Source organism: Adiantum capillus-veneris, chromosome 16 (genome assembly GCF_014529385.1).
Source record: "Adiantum capillus-veneris isolate H3 chromosome 16, ASM1452938v2, whole genome shotgun sequence".
Lineage (NCBI taxonomy): Eukaryota > Viridiplantae > Streptophyta > Polypodiopsida > Polypodiales > Pteridaceae > Adiantum > Adiantum capillus-veneris.
In genome coordinates, this window is record NC_140946.1 from 106,853,535 (window position 1) to 106,874,994 (window position 21,460).

Below are 21,460 nucleotides of genomic sequence, written 5' to 3' on the forward strand. Positions count from 1 at the left end.
ACACCTGTTTGTGTTGATGGTCGCGCTTGATTTAAAGTGTGAACGAGAGAAAGGTTCCATGAAGGTCCAAATCCCATCAATAGCAACACGCTCCTGTACACACTAGGAAACAAAAGGAATACCTCCAGGCGGCACATTAGTGGGAAAAGAGAACTTCGCTAATCTCTCAACTCTAAAACAGAAACACTCCTATCGTACTAATCTTACCTACCCTCCATCACTCAAGTGATGAGGATCAAAGGTGTTTCATGACATAGGTTTCTGTTTCACTGTACCACGTGTGACATGTGTAGGTCTGAGTCAATGTTTTGACTTTTAAGGTGCATACTCGTTTGCTAATTGCTCTTGCTCTTTATTTTTTTGTTTTTTGTGAGTATAAAGCTTTATATGTACATTTCCTAAGATTGGTGATTGAGAGGTCAGGGAAAAAGGTTGAGAGGGAAGCAAGTGAATAATGGATGTCCACAAACACTCCCCCCTTCCTTGGGTAGATCATACCGTTTGAAATGAGCTTGTCACCCTTTGAAACCAATTGTTCCAGTTGGTAATAGGTGAGGATTTTTGCCAGTAGTTTTCTATTACCCTAGGTGCCTCGTCAAGTTGCAAGGGTGGTAAGGTACTCTCCCAGGATCGAACTTGAAGTGGTTCATCAGGTGATTCTTGAACACTGGGAGGTGTGGATTCTTTTGTAGCTTCATGGAGGTCCACTACTATAGATGGAGGCTGTGTAGAAGCTTTTACCTCTATGGATGTATTACATGATGAGCTAGAATCTTCATGGTACTCCCCCCTTCCTGAGCTAGGTGGAACAAATCGTTCTTTCTTTGGTACCCAAACTAGCTCGGGAGCGGGTGTGTAGCATTCTGTGATCTTTTTCTTTCCACGATCATTGATTCGTTTTGGAACTACGGGATTGGGCTCACTTGGGTCAGGTGATAGGTAAGAGCACAATCTACGTTTTGGCACCCAGATTTGATCATTTCCTTGATAGTAGCCTTGGGATTCCAATAGTCGTTTAGGGATCCATCATAACATTTTCTTACTTTTCTTGGAGCGAGTGATACGTTTCTTACAAGGCTTCTGTTTTTTAGCACTAGCTATGGTCACTAAAGAAGCTTTAGGGACCCACTTGTATGTTTCCTTCGTTACATTAGGATGAGTCTTGTCGGAAGCGATATGCATTGCTTGTAGCATATTTAAGGGTATATGCATTTCATCCCCCTCAGGTGTTACCCAGGTCGTCCCCCTATTTCCCCAAGTGTCTATGGTTGATGCTAGGTGGACCCAATCCACATTGTCCGACTCAGTCATCCCAGGTAGGATATCCATATGGACACTCTTTGGGGTGTGGGGTCCACGTGCGATGTGAAAGGAGAGTCCATTTCCCCACCCCCTTCGTGTGCTTCATTTGCATCAGGTTCCGAGCGAGTAGCTCTACCTAATGTTTCCATGAAACGGCTAAACATACTAGTACTAGGCTGTGGAGCTTCAGGAGGTGCATGGCCTTCTCTCTCAGTGTTTTGGGTAGGGTATGCTTCCATGATTTCTGAGTCAGAGGAGGAATCACTAGCGGCTATTTTAGGGTCTTGGGTGGTGCTACCTTGTGTCCCCGCTGAGGGTCTAGAGCCTATCGTGGATGGGTAATGGGTGTCCGTATGAACAGAGGCACTACCAATGTGATCGTGCTCTAACACTCGTCCAAAGCGTAGGTTCATATGACTTGATCCCCTAGAAGTGTCAGTGAGTGCCCGTGAAGGCTGCTCACCTAGTATTTTTGGGTGTTTTGCAACCCAAGTCTTTCCTTAATTTGACTTTTTGGTCCCTTTTTTTTTGACCCGGCTATAGAATAGAGCGTATGATAGCTCAAAACGAGCGTCTCGGTCAAAGGGTCGTGCCGTGCTCTAGAGCCCTCCGTTTGGTCACTCTATGCCCTCGGAATGCCTAAAACTGTCAATTTCCAGTAGGGAACTAGGCCCAAACTAGAAAGTCTAAGGGTGCAAGTGGGAAGAGAAGGGAGGAGAGTGGAGGACTTGTCCCACATGCTCTCATTCTCTCTTGAGGGAGTAGGGTATATATATAAGAGTGAGTTTAGTATATATCATAAGATTGAGGACTGAGGCCTGGGCCTGGGCTTGGGCTTGGGCTTGGGCTTGGGGAAATGATCCCGATCTATCTTTTATACAAACCAACCCGTCCGTTTTAAAACTCACGTTTTTTATTTTCGAAATTTTTTTTTGGATTTTTTTTTGATAAAAAAAAATTGTAGAAAACGCATAAATTGAAAATGCAGAAATTGAAAAAACGCGAGAACCGCAGAAAATTAAAAAAAACACAGAAAATGCAGAAAATGCAGAAATTGAAACTTGACAGAACCAGAAAATGCAGAAAATGCAAAAACGCAAGAACTGCTAACTGTGCAGTGCAAACCAGAAAACGTAGAAAACGCAAAAAACAGAAATCTCCATGCAACTCCACACACTCCTTCCCTGCCTTTCCTATGATAGAGATTGCACCACAAGAAAGCGTAAAGTGCTAACCGAGCTTAGTGTAGGGCATATCCCCGGCAGCGGCGCCAAAAATGTGCGCTCCTTGCCGCACTATCGAAGCAAGGGACTTGCCGATACACCGTGTGCGAGCCGCAGACGGCTCCAAGCACACAACAAGCCTAAACTAGCAAGCTCAAGAGAGCAAAGGGTGTGTCACTCACCGCTCTACGCTCGCCTTCGTGGTGGATTTCTCGCCGCGATGAAGAAGAAGCTGCATTCGTGCCGCGCTCAACCGCCTCGCCGCCGTCGTGCCTTCGTAATGCTCGATCGCACACACTCTCTCTCTCTCTCTCTCTCTCACACACACACACACACACACACACACACACAAGGAGGTGAAGAAGAAGAAGATGGAGATGGAGATGGAGCAAGAGCACTCTTCTATTGCACAAATGAGAGAATGAGTAAAAATTAGGTTTAGTTGGCTTTTATATGAGCTCACCCCATTCACACTTGGGCGCCCATGCTTAGCCAACTAATCCCTTGAATGTCCCAGTTAGAGTGCGCCTCTCATCGGCGATCACTCTTATCCTTTTCCTATTGGTCCGACAAGCCCGGTACCTGACTCTAAATAATACAACGTTTATAGATCATAGGGTGTCCGTGTGCCGTGAGGGTTAACAACCGCGACACGCCCTCCACAACGAGCGACCAAGGCAAACTCGACCAGCAACTCGATGGCACCGAGGCTCTGAAGGCTTCTGTTGGCTGCGCGCGTAGGAAGGCCCGCTTAACCCCTGCATGAAGGAGGGTTGAACCCACCCCACGAGGGTAAGAGGCCACACTTTACCATCAAGCTATTGACCCTTGTTGTGTATAACAAGGAAAAATAGCCTACTTGTGTTGAAAGGAAAACTACAAGGAAAGGGAAAGCTTCAAACTTCAAGGAAGTAGCTTCACCCTTCCTTTTCACTTCTTGTTTTTCTCCAAGAATTCTTTTTTCCTCAAGGAGGTAGCTTCAAAGCGAAAAAAAGCCTTCACAAAAACGATGGGTTTTTGTGAAGAATCAACAAAAAGGTGTTCTTACAACGAACGACAAATGAAGCGCTCAAATTCCCGCAAGGCGAGGTTCGCATGCAACACAAATCGTGGAGCATACAAAACAAAAGACTTCAATTTCACAAGGTACAATTTGTCGTTTTTTTTTCCCTTTCTCTTTGCATTAGTGTGTGTTTACCATGGTCAGTGAGGATATCCCACCTACACACACGTTTGACTTTGAGCATGTAGATCAAAATCAGGGTACCACGGGTGTTGCTAACACTAATATGCATGATGATGATGATCTAGGAGATCATGGGCTTGTAGATATGGCTTCTTTCAAGATTTTGGAACATCGCCAAAGCGTACTTGAAAGCAACCTCTCTGCACTAAATGAAAATGTTACCAATCTTACCGAGTTACTTGTGAAATTTATGAACTCAAAGACGGCTCAAGGAGCCATAAGTGGCACGTTTCAAGGAAACCAAGCTCGCAGGACTCAAGGAGTCCAAGAGACAAGTGATGCAGAAGGTAGCAATGCATTACTTAAGAATATCACCATTCCTGAGTTTCACGGGGAAGAGCGTGATCGCAACAAGGATACGGTCAATACTGTTGGGGTATAAAGCCCAATGTGGTCGCCCATGTAAGTGGACGGGCCGCCAGGTATGTACACATATTCTTTTGTAAAAACCTAATAAGAACTCACTATGCTCTACACATTACAGTAGAGCGAGTTCACCATATCGTCGTGCTCTTCTTCTCGCACTCTCTCTCGTGTCGCACTTCCGCTCGTACTCCTTCAATTGGTATCAGAGCTCAGATCGAGGCTCGGGACAGCACTGCAGGAGGCTAGAGTCACCAGCTCAGATTGGAGTGAAATTCGACAGGCGAAGACACGGCCCCAAATCCTGTGGGAGAGCCCTAAGGGTCAGGTGTTCTCAGAATTTCATTCTGAGGTCATCTCGGCCACTGTTCGGCTTCAACAAAGGTCTGCGCAGGCCATTTTCGACTACGTGGTCTCGACGGGTGCAGATCCGACTCTGCAAATTTGGGGTTTTCAGACTACGACTGCAGGTGCTGAGGATATCCAAACTCCCAGAGTGTTGATTTGTGGCTGTCTACACATCGAAGGACGACTCACAGTTCTTGGAGGCGTGTCACATACGACACGGGCGCATCTACACACAGACTGTAGGCGACATCCACTAGTTCATCAGGTAGCTTGTGTTTGCTGCTTGATATTCCAGATTTCATCCTGACACTGCAGGTACTTCCACATGGGATGTATTGTCAGAGATGATGTATGTCTGTTGAGGGTTTGCTGGCTGTGAGTCACGCAGCAAACAACCGCCGCAGCGGTTACAACATACAGTGGGAAATTTGTGGATGTATGACTTTGTGGGAAGTCTATGTACTGTCAGATTTACTGCAGCCTTTGTTGAGGGTCGAGTGAGGTTTTATTGAGCTGGGGGATTCTCGAATGTTGAGATCCTTTCGGTGATACAGGTCTTGGAGCGATCCCTCGAGCACCCTTAGATAGGCAGCTAGGATGTATTGACTGTGAGTTAGACAGTTGGGATTGCATCTTTGCTTTACTGCCGTTGAGGCACTGTCGCAGTCTATGCTTATAGGACAGTGACAGGACAGTGAGAGACAGTACAGGTGCAGGACAGGTTTACCCGCAACTTACAGTGTCAGAGAGACAGTGTTTTTTTGAGCTGTTTTTTGGTCTGTTTTTTAGTACACCAGAGCCATTTTACAAAGGAGACTCTGCCGAAATTTATGCAAAATCTGAAGCTTTTTTGGTTCATTTGACAGGTTGATGTTGGTTTAGAGGTCAGTTTACAGGGGAAACTCTGCCGAATTTTTCCCAGGAAAGTAAACCACTGTGAAGCGTAGCTATGGCTGGATCACAGGACACTGCTCTTTACAATATCAAGAAGCTGGATGGAACCAATTTCCTATTGTGGAAGAAGCAGATTTGGCACGTGTTGGTACAAAAGAAGCAGATAAAACCTATAAAGCTCAAAGGGATAAAACCAGAAGATATGGACGAAGATGAATGGAGCGAAATGGATGAATTGGCACTTTCTACCATTATGCTGACTTTGGCAGAAAGCGTTTACTTCAATGTAGCAGACGAGATGTCGGCTTATCAAGCATGGTTAAAGCTGAGTGATCTTTATGAGAAGTAGAGTGCAGCTTCATAGGTATACTGGCTTAAGAAGCTTGTTGACTTGAAGATGAAAGAAGGGACACCTATGTCCAATCATCTGAATGAATTCAACACAATCTATAGTCACTTGTCAGCTCAAGGTGTCAAGTTTGATGAACCTGTTAGAGCTATGTTCCTGTTGATCACATTGCCGGAAAGTTGGGACACTTTTCGCACAGCTTTGAGTAATTCTGCACCTCCAGATGGTTTGAACATAGCAGGTGTAGAAGGAAGTCTGCTTACTGAAGAAACCAATAGAAAGACAATGGACAAAGGCAAAGGAACAGCCTTAGTTTTCAGGGGAAGGACCAAAGAAAAGTACAAAGGTGGAAAGAGGAATCAGTCTCGTAGCAAGTCCCGCAGTGCTAAAGGCAAGAGTGACATAGAATGCTACCATTGTGGCAAGAAGGGTCACATGAAAAGAGACTGCAGAGAATGGAAAGCAGAAAAAGGCAAAGAGAAAGCTGAAGAACATGATGAGAAGAACAAGTCCTCAGTGAAGATTCAAGAAATAAATGTGACAAACACTGTTGCAGAGGATGACAGTCTAGTGTCAGGAGACATCTACTTCTTGAAGAATGCAATGGACTCAGCTCTTCTTACAGTACCTGATGGAAATGCACTGAGTGACTGGATTATAGACTCAGGGGCATCACTTCATGTGTCTCCAAACAAGGAGTGGTTTACCTCTTATGTGACCACTAAAGATCATGTTCGGCTAGGCAATGGGTAGACATGTGAGATCTTAGGTGTTGGAGATGTTCAATTGAAGTTTCAGAATGGCTCTTCTTTCACGCTGAAGAATGTGAGACATGTTCCCGCAATTACAAAGAGCTTGATCAGCACAGGTTTACTTGATGATGCTGGCTACGTCACCACTTTTGGACAGAACATGTGGAAGATATCCAAGGGTTCTATGACAGTAGCACATGGAGTAAAGTCTGGAGGACTTTACATGATTTATGTATCAAATGTCTCTAAAAATGTAATCAATGTAACCGAGCAGCCGAACGTTTCTTTGTGGCATAGCCGGTTAGGACATATGTCCAAGAAGGGAATGGAAATCTTGTCTCGTTCTGGTTATTTGCCTGGCTTTTCATTTAATGATTTTGAATTCTGTGAACATTGTCTGTATGGTAAGCAAACACAGCAGCCACATAAGCACAGAAGCAGTAGAAGAGATACACAATTGGCACTTGTTCATAGTGATTTGTGTGGACCTATGCCTAACCTATCTCTAGGAGGAGCTTCTTACTTTATGACATTCATAGATGATTACTCGAGGAAAGTATGGGTTTACCTTCTCAAGCACAAGGATGAAGCGTTTAGTGTTTTCAAAACGTTTGTGACACTTGTGGAGAATCAGAGTGGCAAGAAGCTTAAATGCTTACGCACTGACAATGGTGGAGAGTATGTTTCAAAGGCCTTTCAGGACTTTTGTGAGTCAAAAGGTATAAAACGTGAACTTACTGCTCCTTACAATCCTCCTCAAAATGGTGTTGCTGAGAGGATGAATAGGACCATACAAGAGAAGGTCAGAAGTATGTTGTCTAATGCACAACTGCCAAATGGGTTTTGGGCTGAAGCTGTATCAACAGCTGTTCATCTTGTAAATAGATCTCCTAGCAAGGTTTTACAGAAGGATTCAGTGCCAGAGATGGTATGGTCAGGCAAAATGCCCTCATACAAGCATCTCAGAGTCTTTGGCTGTGAGGCATATACTCACGTTCCAAAGGAATTTAGGAAGAAACTTGAGCCAAATAGTAGAAAGTGCATCTTTCTAGGCTATGGTAATTCTGGTGAGCTGGGGTACAGACTTTGGGATCCCGAATCCAGAAAGGTTGTCCGCAGCAATGATGTTCACTTTAATGAATCCAAATATCATTTTAAACCAGAGAGGGTTGAGGAGATTAGAAGAGTTGTCTTCCAAGAAGATGGACCTGCACGTGCAAGACAAAATGTCATGGCTCAAGAGGAGCAAGGACAGGATAGAGTGGAACCACAGGTTGTGACTGAGTCTGAGCCACCTATTGTGTGTAGATCTGGACGTGTCACGAGACCTCCTGATAGGTTTGTTCCATCTATGAACTATGTCATGTTGACTGATTGCAATGAGCCTTCATGTTACAAGGAAGCAGTGCAAATGAAGGACTCCGGGAATTGGCAATTGGCCATGCAGTCAGAGATGGCAACTCTGCATCAAAACCAGACATGGAAGCTAGTTAAATTACCACGGGGCAAAAAGGCTCTACCTTGTAAATGGGTTTACAGGTATAAGATCACCGCTCATGATAGTCAGCCAAAGTACAAAGCAAGGCTTGTTGCCAAGGGCTTTAAGCAAGAACAAGGCATTGACTTTGATGAAGTCTTCTCTCCGGTGGTCAAGATGACTACATTGAGATGCTTTCTTGCATTGGTTGCCATATTAGATTTGGTGTTGCACCAAATGGATGTCAAGACAGCGTTCTTGCATGGTGATTTAGATACGGAAATTTACATGCAGCAGCCAGAAGGGTTTGTTGAGAAAGGCAAGGAAGATTGGGTATGCCAGTTGTTAAAGAGTCTTTATGGCTTAAAACAATCACCGAGGGCATGGTACCATAAATTCCACAAGTTTATGCTTTCTCAAGGCTACAAACGTAGTGAGTTCGATCACTGTCTATATACAAAGAAGGCTAAGGATGGCAGTTGGCTGATCCTTATTTTGTATGTGGATGACATGTTGATTGCTGGCAAGCACTTGGAAGAAATTTCAGCTTTGAAGTCAAAGATGGCAAAATCGTTTGACATGAAAGACATGGGTGAGGCAAGTCATATACTTGGTATGCGCATTGAGAGAGACAGATCAAAGAAGTTGATTTGGTTATCTCAAACAGAGTATATTGAAAAGGTTTTGCAACGCTTCGATATGGAGAAGGGAAAGGCACTGAGTGTTCCATTGCCACCATATGTGAAACTTAGCAAACAAGATTGTCCTGTGTCTAAGGAAGAACAGGCTGAAATGGATAAGATTACATATGCGTCTGCAGGGGGTAGTTTGATGTATGCAATGATTGCTACTCGCCCAGACATTGCATTTGCAGTGGGAGTAGTAAGTCGATACATGTCAAACCCAGGCAAGAAACATTGGGAGGCAGTGAAAGGAATATTGAGATACCTGAAAGCTACAAGAAGTATGCGTATATGCTATGGGAGTCAGGAGCTAAGTGTAAAGGGTTTTACAGACTCAGATTATGCAGGTGACTTAGACAACCAAAGGTCTACGTCAGGGTATGTCTTTACATTGGCTGGTGGAGCAGTATCATGGCGTTCTAGATTACAAGATTGTGTTACTCAGTCTACTACAGAGGCTGAATATGATGCAGCATCAGAGGCATGCAAAGAATCAATTTGGCTTAATCGACTAGTAACAGATTTGGAAATCAGAAGAGATGCCTGTGTTATATTGTGATAGTCAAAGTGCTATACAATTGGCTTGCAATCCAGTTTATCACTCAAAGACAAAGCATGTGGATGTGAAGTATCATTTCATCAGGGAAATGCTCGAGGATAAGCAACTTCAGCTTGTCAAAGTTCACACCACAGAAAATCCTGCTGATCTACTTACAAAAGGACTTCCCTCAGAGAGCTTTACGCATTTTCGCAAGCAGTTAGGTGTAGGGTAGTACATCACTTCTCTACATCTCTTGTATATTAGCTTGTATAGTAGCTTCTCTCACACTTAAAGTACCACATTGGACTTTAAGTGGGAGGTTGTTGGGGTATAAAGACCAATGTGGTCGCCCAGGTAAGTGGGCGGGCCGCCAGGTATGTACACGTATTCTTTTGTAAAAACCTAATAAGAACTCACTATGCTCTACACATTACAGTAGAGCGAGTTCACCATATCGTCGTGCTCTTCTTCTCGCACTCTCTCTCGCGTCGCACTTCCGCTCGTACTCCTTCAAATACGTTCTTACACAAATGGATGATATTCATATATTGAGACACACCCCGGATATAAAGACAGCTGTGGAAACAAGTCTATCTCTTAAAGGCAAGGCCTATAAGCGGTGGATGACATTTCTAATAGATGCTCATCCTCCGTCTTGGGCTACGTTTCAAGCTTATTTCTTCAAAGAATTTTTGGACTCCAATGAAGAAGATAAGAATTGGTTAGCATGGGATGCATGCCGCATGTCTGGCCTCTCTCTCACACAGTACCTTTCAAAGTATCAAGAAATTATATTAAAACTAGAAGGTTTAGATGAATTCCAAAAGATACGGGGTTTTAATAGGGGTCTTGACAAAGACTATCGTCTTCATGTCAAGACCCAACATCCAAAAACTTTGGAAGAAGCCATGAGTCATGCGCAAAGATATAATGATGACCAAGAGAGGAAAGGAAGTGTTTCCTACTCTAAGAATACTTTTGCTAAGAGCAATGTGGCTAAGAGCCAATGGCGAGGTAGATCTCCCACACATTCCAAGAGGAATAAGAGACAATCTACCTCTCCACGCCCACAAGAGGCTAAGAAGCCTAAGCACTCACGAGACTCCATGTGGGTCTCTTAGCACTGCTGATTTTGATCGTGCAAAGAAATACAATTTGTGTTTTAGATGTCTTTCAGACCAACATAACAAGAAAGATTGTCCTCTTTTGCAAGGCAAAGAAAAGGCCATGCAACTGTTGTAAAACAAGCATTACAGGAATTACAAGATTCTCCTTCCCACCATAACTCTAGTTTACTTTCTCCTTTTGCTCGGCAAAAGCTAACTCACTTACTCACGAAGTATAGTGATGTGTTCTCAAGTGATTTATCACCGGGTTTACCCCCCACACGTGATGTGTAGCATGGCATAAATGTTTTGCTAGGCACTAAACCGGTGAGTAAACCACCTTATCGTATGAGTGCTAAAGAAGCCAAGGAGGTTGAGAGTCAGTTGGCTGACTACCTCGCCCGTGGTTTCATTAGACCTAGCACTTCGCCTTGGGAATCACCAATTCTATTGGTAAAAAAGAAATATGGTACTATGCGCATGTGCGTAGATTACCGCGGATTAAACGCCATAACCATCAAGAACAAGTATCCTCTACCAAGAGTAGATGAGTTGTTTGATCAACTCCATGGGGCAAGATACTATACAAAGATAGATCTTCGTTCAGTATACCACCAGGTGCGTATCCTTTTACAAGATATCTCCAAAATTGCCTTTAGAACACGGTTCGAGCATTTTGAATTATTGGTTATGCCTTTTGGTCTAACCAATGCTCCAGCTACATTTATGACACTCATGGATAGTGTCTTATGTCCCTATCTTGAAAATTTTTTTGTGGTTTTCCTTGATGACATTCTCATTTACAGTAAGACTGAAGATGAACGCATAGAACACTTACGATTAGTGTTCGAACAGCTACGAGCTCATGCGCTGTATGCTAAGCAAAGCAAGTGCGATTTCTTTAAAATAGAGATACATTACCTCGGTCATGTAATCTCTTATTCTGGCATGAAGATGGACACTGACAAGGTCATTGCCATTCTTCGATGGCCACATCCCAACACGGTTGAGGAGCTTCAAATATTTTTAGGCATGGCTGGATTTTATTGACACTATATCCGTGACTATGCCAAAATCATTGTTCCTATGACGGATCAACTTAAAGCAAAAGGTAAGACCTTTTCTTGGGAAGAAGCCCAAAAACGCAGTTTCAAATAGCTCAAGGTAGCTATAGCCACTGCTCCCATCCTAGCAATCGTCCACCCACTTAAGCTGTTTGTGGTAGAGACTGATGCTAGTTATAAAGCCATTGGTGTGGTACTTCTCCAGGAGGGAAGACTATAGACTTTGAAAGTAAAAAGTTAGATAGAGCTCAACAAAATTATTCTGTTTATTAGAGAGAGCTCTATGCCATAATTCACGCTTTATGAAAGTGGCGACACTATTTATATGGTGCCGAGTCTGAAGTAGTTTTTGACCATGAGAGTATCAAATGGTTTACTACTCAAACAGACTTGAAGGGCCGTAAAGCTAGATGGGCAGAAATCCTTCAAGATTATGATTGTAAGCTACGCTATCGCAAGGGGCGATATAATGTAGTAGCGGATGCACTAAGTTGGATGCTTCAGATTAATTCACTTGCTTTCACGAAACTAAAGAGTGGATTTTTGGAGTCATTACGTGGCAAGTGTGCACAAGATCAATCATATGCTAAAGTGTGGAGTGCAGTTTTAAATAGGGATCCCTCACACTCACCTGTCTCTGAACAACCATATCAACATGTCTCTGCATGCACAGATAGAAACTCCAACACACAGAGCTCCACCCCTACTCAGGAAGAGCTTAAGCGATGCAAGAATTTTTCCATTGATGATGTCTACTTACTCCACAAAGGTAGAGTATGTGTGCCAAAGGACTCAGACACTAGGCGCCAGATCTTATTTGAGTGTCATGATAGTCCAAGTGCTGGTCATCCAGGTATCCGTAAGACCTATGCCTTAGTTCGACGGCAATTTTATTGGCCGGGCTTACATCAAGATGTTCAAGAGTACATACTAAACTGCCAACAGTGCCAAGTTAATAAGGCAGAGCGCCTCAAGTTAGGTGGCCTTTTACATCCTTTAGAGATTCCACAAGGTAAGTGGGAGAGTATCTCCATGGATTTTGTAGTAGGACTACCTACTACAAATTGTGGCCATGATGCCATTTGGGTCGATTCATTCCCACTCAGACTATGGTTAAAACACTAGAATTAGCATGTATATTTGTAGAGCATATATATAAACTCTACGACAGAGATCAAAAGTTCAATAATCACTTCTGTAGAGTTGTGTTCCAAAAGTGGGAAACTAAACTTAATCTAAGTACGGCTGATCATCCAGAAACGGATGGTCAAACAGAAAGAGTTAATCAAGTGCTAGAGGATATGCTACGGGTGTACGTTAGCAAGAAGCAAACCAATTGGGAAGACTACTTACCTATATTGGAATTTGCTTGTAATAGTTCAAAGCATGTGACTGTAGGGTTTAGTCCATTTATGCTTTATATGGATTTCAACCTAGATCACCCATTACAGTGGGGTTGGCTAAGGAGAAGATACAACAAGCGAAGGATTTTCTCCAAGACCATTTTGAAATGCTTCGAGTTGCTCGACAGAATGTTAAGCAAGCTCAAGATCGATATAAGAAGTACGCAGATGAGCATCGTCGTCTTGCTACTTTTGAAGAAGGAGACAAGGTTTTCCTCAAAGTTTCGGAGCATTCAAAAAGTCTGAAGACAGGAAAAGTTGCTAAACTTCCACCACGCTATTGTGGACCATTTACCATTCTCAAATGGATAGGTCAAGTGGCCTATAAGTTAGCTCTCCCAGAGCACTCACGAGTTCATCCTGTTTTTCATGTAAGCCGTTTACGAAAACAGCTAGGACAAAATGATAACGTCATTGACACAAGTGTGTTAGTTGACCTTATCGAATTGCCAAGCATTCCTCATGAGCCCGAAAAGATTTTTGGATTCTCATGAGCTTCGCACCAGACATCATGTCAGACGACAGGTGTTGGTAAAATGGCTAGATAGACCCGAAGAAGGTTCTACAGGGGAGAATGTCTCCGCACTTAAGAAACGTTTTTCTACGTTCATTTTTGAGGACAAAAATGATTCTCCAAGGGGGGGGGGGGGGGGGGGGGGGGTAATGTAAGGACATGGGTCCTATGGGCAAGGCCACCGGCACGACCGGACAATGTGTATGCTAGGGGGAGGCTATAAGATAGCACGGTTGGGTGGAGACTAGCACACGCATTACCACCGCCCTTTCATTCCAAGTGCTTAAGAGTGCTTCTAAGTGCTTTATAGATGTCATAAAATCTAATATCTAACCAACCCAACTGAGTTTCTCATATTAAACTGATCATTTAATGTGGGATAATAAACGAGAACAAGGGTTAGAATATAGACATGTGCTTACGGATCTATCTCAACACGGGGTCAATGGTAAAGGGGTCCAAATGAGAGATGGTATGTCAAAGAGTAAGGTTAACTAATGGAGCTTACAAGACCTTAGGGTTAGCTTCATTAAAGACCTCCAATGGTTAGTGTTAAAAGTTCTTTGACATTAGGCAAGCTAGGGATGAGCTTGAGGTGGGAACCCGACCTAAGCTTGAGGTGCTTGTCATGCTTGATGACTAAGGTGCTTGAGGTGCTTGTCGTGCTTGATGACTAAGGTGCTTGAGGTGCTTGTTATGATTGATGACTAAGGTACTTGAGGTGCTTTCATACTTAATGAGGTGGAAGTTGCTTGAGAAGTTTCCCATGCATGGGGGCTAAGGTTCTTGAGTAAAAAAGAGACCCTACAAAGGAGGCGGAAAGTCCCAAAGTTAGGGGAATCTTTGACTTAACCTCCCAATCACCCAAAGGGCACCCCTTTTCTCAAGGGGCATAGGGGACACATGTAAGACTCTCCCTATTCTTAGCCACATGGTGTGCATGAATGCTATTGGTTGGGCTAAAGAGGGGTCCAATGAGCTTCTAGTTCCATCCTATAAATATCTAGATATTTCAAGCTCTCTCTCTCTAAGGGGTAAGGAGGAAATTTGTCCAAAGACTACCCATGTACTTGAAATGCATGCTGCATGTTGTTGGCTAGGGGAAGAGGGGTCCAATGAGCTTGAGCCATGTACAAAAAGTAGAACTCTCCCCAAGCAAGCAAGGGGTGTGCTAGGGGGGTATATACCCCACACACACACACACACACACACTCATTTTGTGGATTCATTCTCACTTGGTGAAACTTGAGGAACTCCACCTTCTTCTCCAAGCTTATGAGAAGTGAGAGCCTACACCACCACTCTTGGCTATGGAATGCAAATCCAACCAAGAGCCATGCTTCAATGCTTAAGCTTGCCATCTTCTCCATCTTCATTACTCCACCTTGTTCTCCAAGCTTATGAGAAGTGAGAGCCTACACCACCACTCTTGGCTATGGAATGCAAATCCAACCAAGAGCCATGCCTCAATGCTTAAGCTTGCCATCTTCTCCATCTTCATTACTATGCTATTATGTATGCTAGCAAGAAGAGTGATGATAAGTGAGCAATTATTTCTTTCTCCTATGGAATGTTTCTTCTTCCTCTTCCCTACCCTCATTCCCCGCTAGCTCTCTCCACCTTCGAAGGTGTTTGAGGCCTTGAGATTGAGGCTTGGGATAGTTAATGCTTTCTACAAATTTTATGTTATGTTTGTGATGCATGAAGCTTTCCATATTCATTGCATGACCTAGGTCACAAGGAACACAAATATTGTATTGTACCAAGTCTCTCTTGATGAGAGAAACTATAATACAAATGCCTATTGGAAGGGGGACCGGCTCCGTATGAATCTGGTCCTCAATTGTTGTCATGTTCTCTAAACTCTCTCTCTTGAAAAAGTATTGTTGATTCCAAGTTAACTAAGTACCATGTTTATGTTGCTACCATCAATTAAGTTCACCCTCTATGCTCAAAAATTAATCTCACAAAAGTGCTTCATCTAATTTCCTAATTCCGCTACTCACAAAGTTCATAGGCCATTTTCATTACATTGGTATCAGAGCATTCGGTTTCTCTTTTCTTGCTTAAGAAGAGAGGTCCTTAAGTAGCCTATTAATGGTTGATTTTATTAATTATATTAGGGTAAGTGGGACTTGGATCTATTATTGGTTTTGTTGAGCCCACTATGTGGGATATGGTGCACACCTCGGGAGCTTTGGTCTTAATAATGGAGTCTTCTTAGACTTGCCTATGGATTTACCATTATTGAGCCATAAGAAGTCCAAAAGGAGCTATCCCTTGGCAACTTTGCTATGTTAGACCCACACCACTACTCTCTATAATTAACCAATTCGAGTCGTGGGTGTAGATACTTAAGTGCCTATTTTCAAAGGCTAAGAGGAGTAGAAACTAAGGTTTTGAATTGCCAAAGCATACACTAAGTAAACACATAAGTTTAATTAAAATGGCTGACAATAACCAAGAGAATAGAATGAACATTGATAACTTTGATTTTGTACATGAAGGTGCTAATGATGATACCCCTATGTTTGTTAATTATGTTGTCAACAAGCTATGGGAAACCCCGCTTTGCAAGCCAAAGTTACTCAACAACTTCATGCTTATGGGATTTCCTTTCCTCTCCAAGAGGAGAGAGAGCTTAGGAGGCCTCTTGATGAGACCCCCAAAAGAAGACTCTCTCCCATACGAGAGGAGGAATCCAAAGAACAAGAAAGTAATGAATCCATAAGTTCCTTCAAAGATGTGGCTCCACAAAGACAGTGAACTAAACGATCGCCAACTCCTTCCAAGAGGAATGGGTTAACCCATATCCTTCTCCTCATCACTTCAAAAAGGGAAGAGAAGAAAAAAAGGAAGAAAAGGACAAGAAAGAGGTCAGCCTCTTCTCCTTCTTCTTCACCTTCCTCCTCTTCCGATGAAAGCAATAATTATTTTCCTAGAGAATACAAGAGGGGAGGACATTGCAATTCTTATCTTGCATGGTGATGGTCACAAAAAACTCAAGAAGTTCAAAGAGGGAGGAAAGAGTATCTCTTTCTCACCTATGGTGGCACCTTTGGTGCTACTGACAAAGTATTGGCCTTCATCCAACAACTTGATGGTGGCCTTTGGAGACGAGGGCTTCACGGAGTCCTCCAAGCTACGCCATGTAGCTATGCACTTCCAAAAATCGGCTCGTCAATGGTGGGCTAGCCTTTGTAGCAACGATGAATCCCCAAAGAAATGGAAAACTCTACGAGTTTCCATCATGAAGCAATGCGTCCATGAACATCTTTCCCTTAATAGAAATTGATCTCAGTGCAGTACTAATGGACAAGGAAAAAGTTGAACGACAGAAGCAACAATATCCAAAACATTTTATTGAGATATAATTTGGAGAAAGGTTAGTCCAGATTGATGGTCGATTACCAGAAGAATCTACGTCAGAAAAGTTTAACTTCGAACCAAAGGAAGAACCCTATTCAGCAAATGATTCAACAACTTTTGATAAAGAAACTCTAGTAGCACTCATACTAGATGTTCACAACGATCTACTGGAAGTCAACAATCCTTTTAATGAAGGTGTTGCTGGTATTTGGACAAACAAATAAGCAGAGTTATTTGCCAAGAGAAAGGAAAGTGGGCCAAACTGGTTACTTCCAGATGATCAAGAATTGGAAGAATAGAATCTCGACTCATAGGAGAACCCCAGAATGATTAAAATCAACAAGCATATGAAGCTAGAGATTATGAAGAAGGACAAGGCACTATTTCAAAAATACAAAGACGAATTTGCGGTGATGGGGGCTATACTGGCTGAGCTTGATGGGAAGATAGACTACCCAGTCTACTTTGGAAGTCGTAGGTCATTTTAGTCAAACAAGGATATTCAACTAGAGAGAGAGAGGCACTGGGAATGGTGTTCATTGCGATTAAATTCAGACATTATCTACTGGGCAAGCTATTTCACTTCTATGTTGATCATTAGTCTTTACTTTTTCTGATCAATAAAGTAAGTATACATGGAAGGTTAATCAGGTGGATGATATTTTTAATGGAATTAAATTCAAGATCTTCCACAAGCCGAGTTAAAACACATTGCGGGGCTAGTTTTCTTTCCAGAAGCACTGAAGGTTATTCAAAATAATCTTTGAGAGATAAACCAGTAGATGATGCATTATTTCAAAGCACATCTAAGGAAGAACCTGATTTAGAATGGCAAGAAGTGTATGATTTCCTTCATCTAGGAAAATTTCCAAAAGATTGGTCTCATAACAAGAAAAAGCACTGATTATTCGCAGTATGAAATTCATCATCATTTCTAGAGTGCTTTTTAGGTTGAGTATTGATGGGGTACTTTGGTGATGCGTGCCATTAAAAGGACGAATGCAAGTTATTAGTGAGGCCCATACAGGAGATGCAGGAGTTCATTTTTCAAGTGACATCACCTATAAGAGAATTCTTCAAGCAAGATTATGGTGGAAATCAATGATGGCTAATGTCATGACATTTTGTAAAACTTGTTATATATGCCAAAGGATGGGTAGACCTACACTAGATGATATGAAACCTTTGACTCCAATATAGCCACTCGGAGTATTTATGAAATGGGGATTTGACTTTATGGGACCATTCAAGAAGGTGACTCCCAGAAAGAACAACTACATCATTATCGCTACGTGCTATATCAGCAAATGGGTGGAAGCTAAAGCACTTTCAGATAACACTACCAGGTCTATTGCATCATTTATTTATGAGAACATCATTTGCAGATTCAACTGTCCTATTGAAATAGTGTTAGACCAGGGCACTCCTTTTATTAATGACACGATGGAGATCCTCATGGATATATTTTTAGTCAAACATAGGAAATCAACACCATATTATCCCATATGTAATGGCCATGCCAAAAGCGGTAATAAAACAATCAAAAAAATTCTCACTAAAATTGTCCAGAAGGAACCACATCAATGGGATGCCAAACTTTAGACAGTTTTATGGGCATACCGCACTGCTTACAAGGTCACTACTAGAATGAAACCATTTAAGTTGGTTTATGGAATAGAATCAGTAGTACCCATGGAATTTGTTATTCCAAGCTTATGACTGGCAGTTGAGCATGGGATCAATTTTAATCAGAACCTGAAACACTGGCTGGATGAATTGCTATAGCTAGATGAGATAAGACAGAGGGCTTTACTAGAACAAGAAGTGGTAAAAACAAAGAAGGAAGAATTGGCATGACAGTAGGATCAAGGTCAGAGAGTTCAAGATAGGTGAATCTAGTACTACTATACCAATCCAAACTAGGACCAAAGAAGCCGAACTTGAAAATAGCTTGGTCAGGACCCTATGAGGTAGATTGGGTATTCTCTAATGGGACAATGAGACTAAGAGATTTGTCAAGTTTACTGCTGCTTGGAGTATACAATGGGGACAAGATCAAGCTATATCATTCCAAAGCAGAAGAGGTTCTAGTTGAAACAATAACAGAACCAAAAGATGAACTATTGTACTTATTCAACATCGGGCCCATTATGCAACCAGTAGATGAATTAACACTAGTACCAATTTTGACCTTCCAACTACAGTTAGCACTTCCAGCACAAGTATAGATTCCAATTATTTGATCAGTTAAGTCACATAAAACCACAATATTAATAGTGCCGACCAATTGCAAGTGGGAAATGCAGAAAATCCCAGCACGAATCTTGCAAGTAATGATTAATCGGACAAGCCAATGCATGTTTGATACGTCACAAATAGAGCGTAAAGATCAAGGGTGGGTGGTGAGTGGAACATTCATGGCGAGGATACATATAACTATGCGACGGGTTCGCCCATCAAAATTTTACTTGCCATCTCTAGCACCACTTGCTTCTCAACCTAAAGAGAACGCTTCCAATTCTCAACTACCTGCTTCATCCATGCGTACCCAAACTCCTTCAACAGTCACCACCCCTGACATACCTCGCTACTCTTTCAACAACTCATTCATGAAAGATACCACAAGTAAGTTATACTCAACCGAAACTTTTTCATCTGAGGCGTGTATGGGAAGAAATTTGAAGTCACAGAACATGCAAGAAACCCTTGATAAGATGATGGCGGAAACAAAAATCATTAAAGCATCACTTGCAGAGTCTTTGGGAGTGGTTGAACCCTGTAAAATAGCTAAGTACATGTTTCAAGAAAATGCGGCTCAAGTTATGGTGTTTAGAAGTCATTGTGGAGGTCATGGCACTTCCATTTGATGGACATATTACACAACAAGTATTGGCCTCGTACCAGGCTGATAAAAGTACTGTTACTGTCAATGGAAGAGAGATAGATATGACACATGGAGAGTTGGAGCATGTTTTTAGACTCCCAAGTGCTCAGAAAACCACACCAGCAATGGTTGATGAAGCCAACTAGTTTTTGAGAGAAGACGACCAAGCCACAAAGAAACAAAAAGATGGTGCTGAAGGCATTCCAGTAGCAGCATTGGAAAACATTGTAGTATATTGCTTCATTTTTTAGACCATCAGTTTAAAAAATAACCCAGCTTATTTGTCAAAAAACATGTTTGTGATGTTGCTGGCCAAGGTTTTGAATCGAGACGCCAACATCAACATCACATCGTTTCTATATAATAGTGTCATTCCATATACTGCCAAGGCCAAATCCAGGAATCTATTCAAGGCTTGGTACGTCTGGCAGTTTGTGTATTGGGTAGATTCGCTACCTGTGCCTCAAGTTGTTCAAAAAATCTGAGACAAAGTCTCTGCTTCAGAAGAAAACAAGATTAATTTGGAATCATCTGATGAGGATAAGGATGATAGAAATGGTTCACAGGCAAAGGAGGGTACATCAAAGTTATCTGATGACAAAGGCAAAGGAAAAGAGCTGGTTGGGGAAAAAATGGCCTATCACTCACTGACACATCCACTCAATCTGTAGCTAAGAAGCCAAGGACACTTGAATGGATTAAAGGATGTAAGGCCAAAAGTCAAAAACCAGGTGGCACTGATACCACTATACTACAAACTACCACTAAAAAAGAGAAACCTATTGAACAACCAATCATCACAACAAGAAAATAACAGAAAATGAAGAATGCAACCTAGCATCTGACAGTAGCTCAACACCAGAACTCAGCAATTTACCAATGGTAAAATTGGACCGGCTACAGAGGCTACAGACAACACCCCTTAAGGGAAAGCTTATCATGAAGAAACCTGATCGGACTGCTTTACCATATCCCTTTCCAATGACACACTATGAGACAGACTAGACTGACCCAAAGGTCATTTCTCAAGGGTGTGAAGTTCAATGTGGTTGGAATACAATTATGAACTCCATTGGTCAGATGATGGAAGCCCAAGCATCTACTTCTAGTGCTGATACAACAAGACTTTAGGACGAGCTACATGAGGAGAATGCTGGTTGGTCATCTAAAAATTTAGGCCTATAGATACAACAACAACAACAAAGAAGAGAGATGGAGGGACTTTAAAAGAATAACCAAAATCTTACTCAAGGAAATTGAGTAATGATGGGATCAAAAGAGAAAGCCCAGCGAGATGCTGATCGCTTCTAAACACTTCTTGAAGCTAGAAGAGCAGACTACATGGACTTGTACAAGACACATCAAGTGATGAAAGAGGCCATTTTTCAAAAGTATATTTATCACCATCTCGTGCAGATTTGGACAAGAATGGAGATTTGACTCTCAACGTGACTGACCTAGAAAGTTTTATTGAGATAGCTCAGTCTGAGCTCTGAGAAAAAGTAGGTCAGTACACTACAACACTGACCAATGAAGCCCTCATGGAATATGTAGACACTAAAATGTTTTTGGATGAGGACTATGAAGATGATGATGATGATAAGACCCAATATCAGGACCAACAAACTCAAAAGGAACCTGATGATGTGATGATGATGATGAAGATGGACCAAGTGGTCGCAATACTAGTTCAGTCATTGGGGGTTCAACAATTGGGAGCACACCTCCAAATCAGGCTTCAAAAAAGCCAGCCAAATGTAGGGGATGTAGCTCGGGAGAATGAAGCAGGAGGGGATTCATGGCGAGATGATGAGCAACAGAAAGAATTGAACGAGAGAGAGAGAGAGAGAGAGAGAGAGAGAGAGAGAGAGAGAGAGAGAGAGAGAGAGAGAGAGAGAGAGAGAGAGAGAGAGAGAGAGAGAGAGAGAGAGAGAGAGAGAGA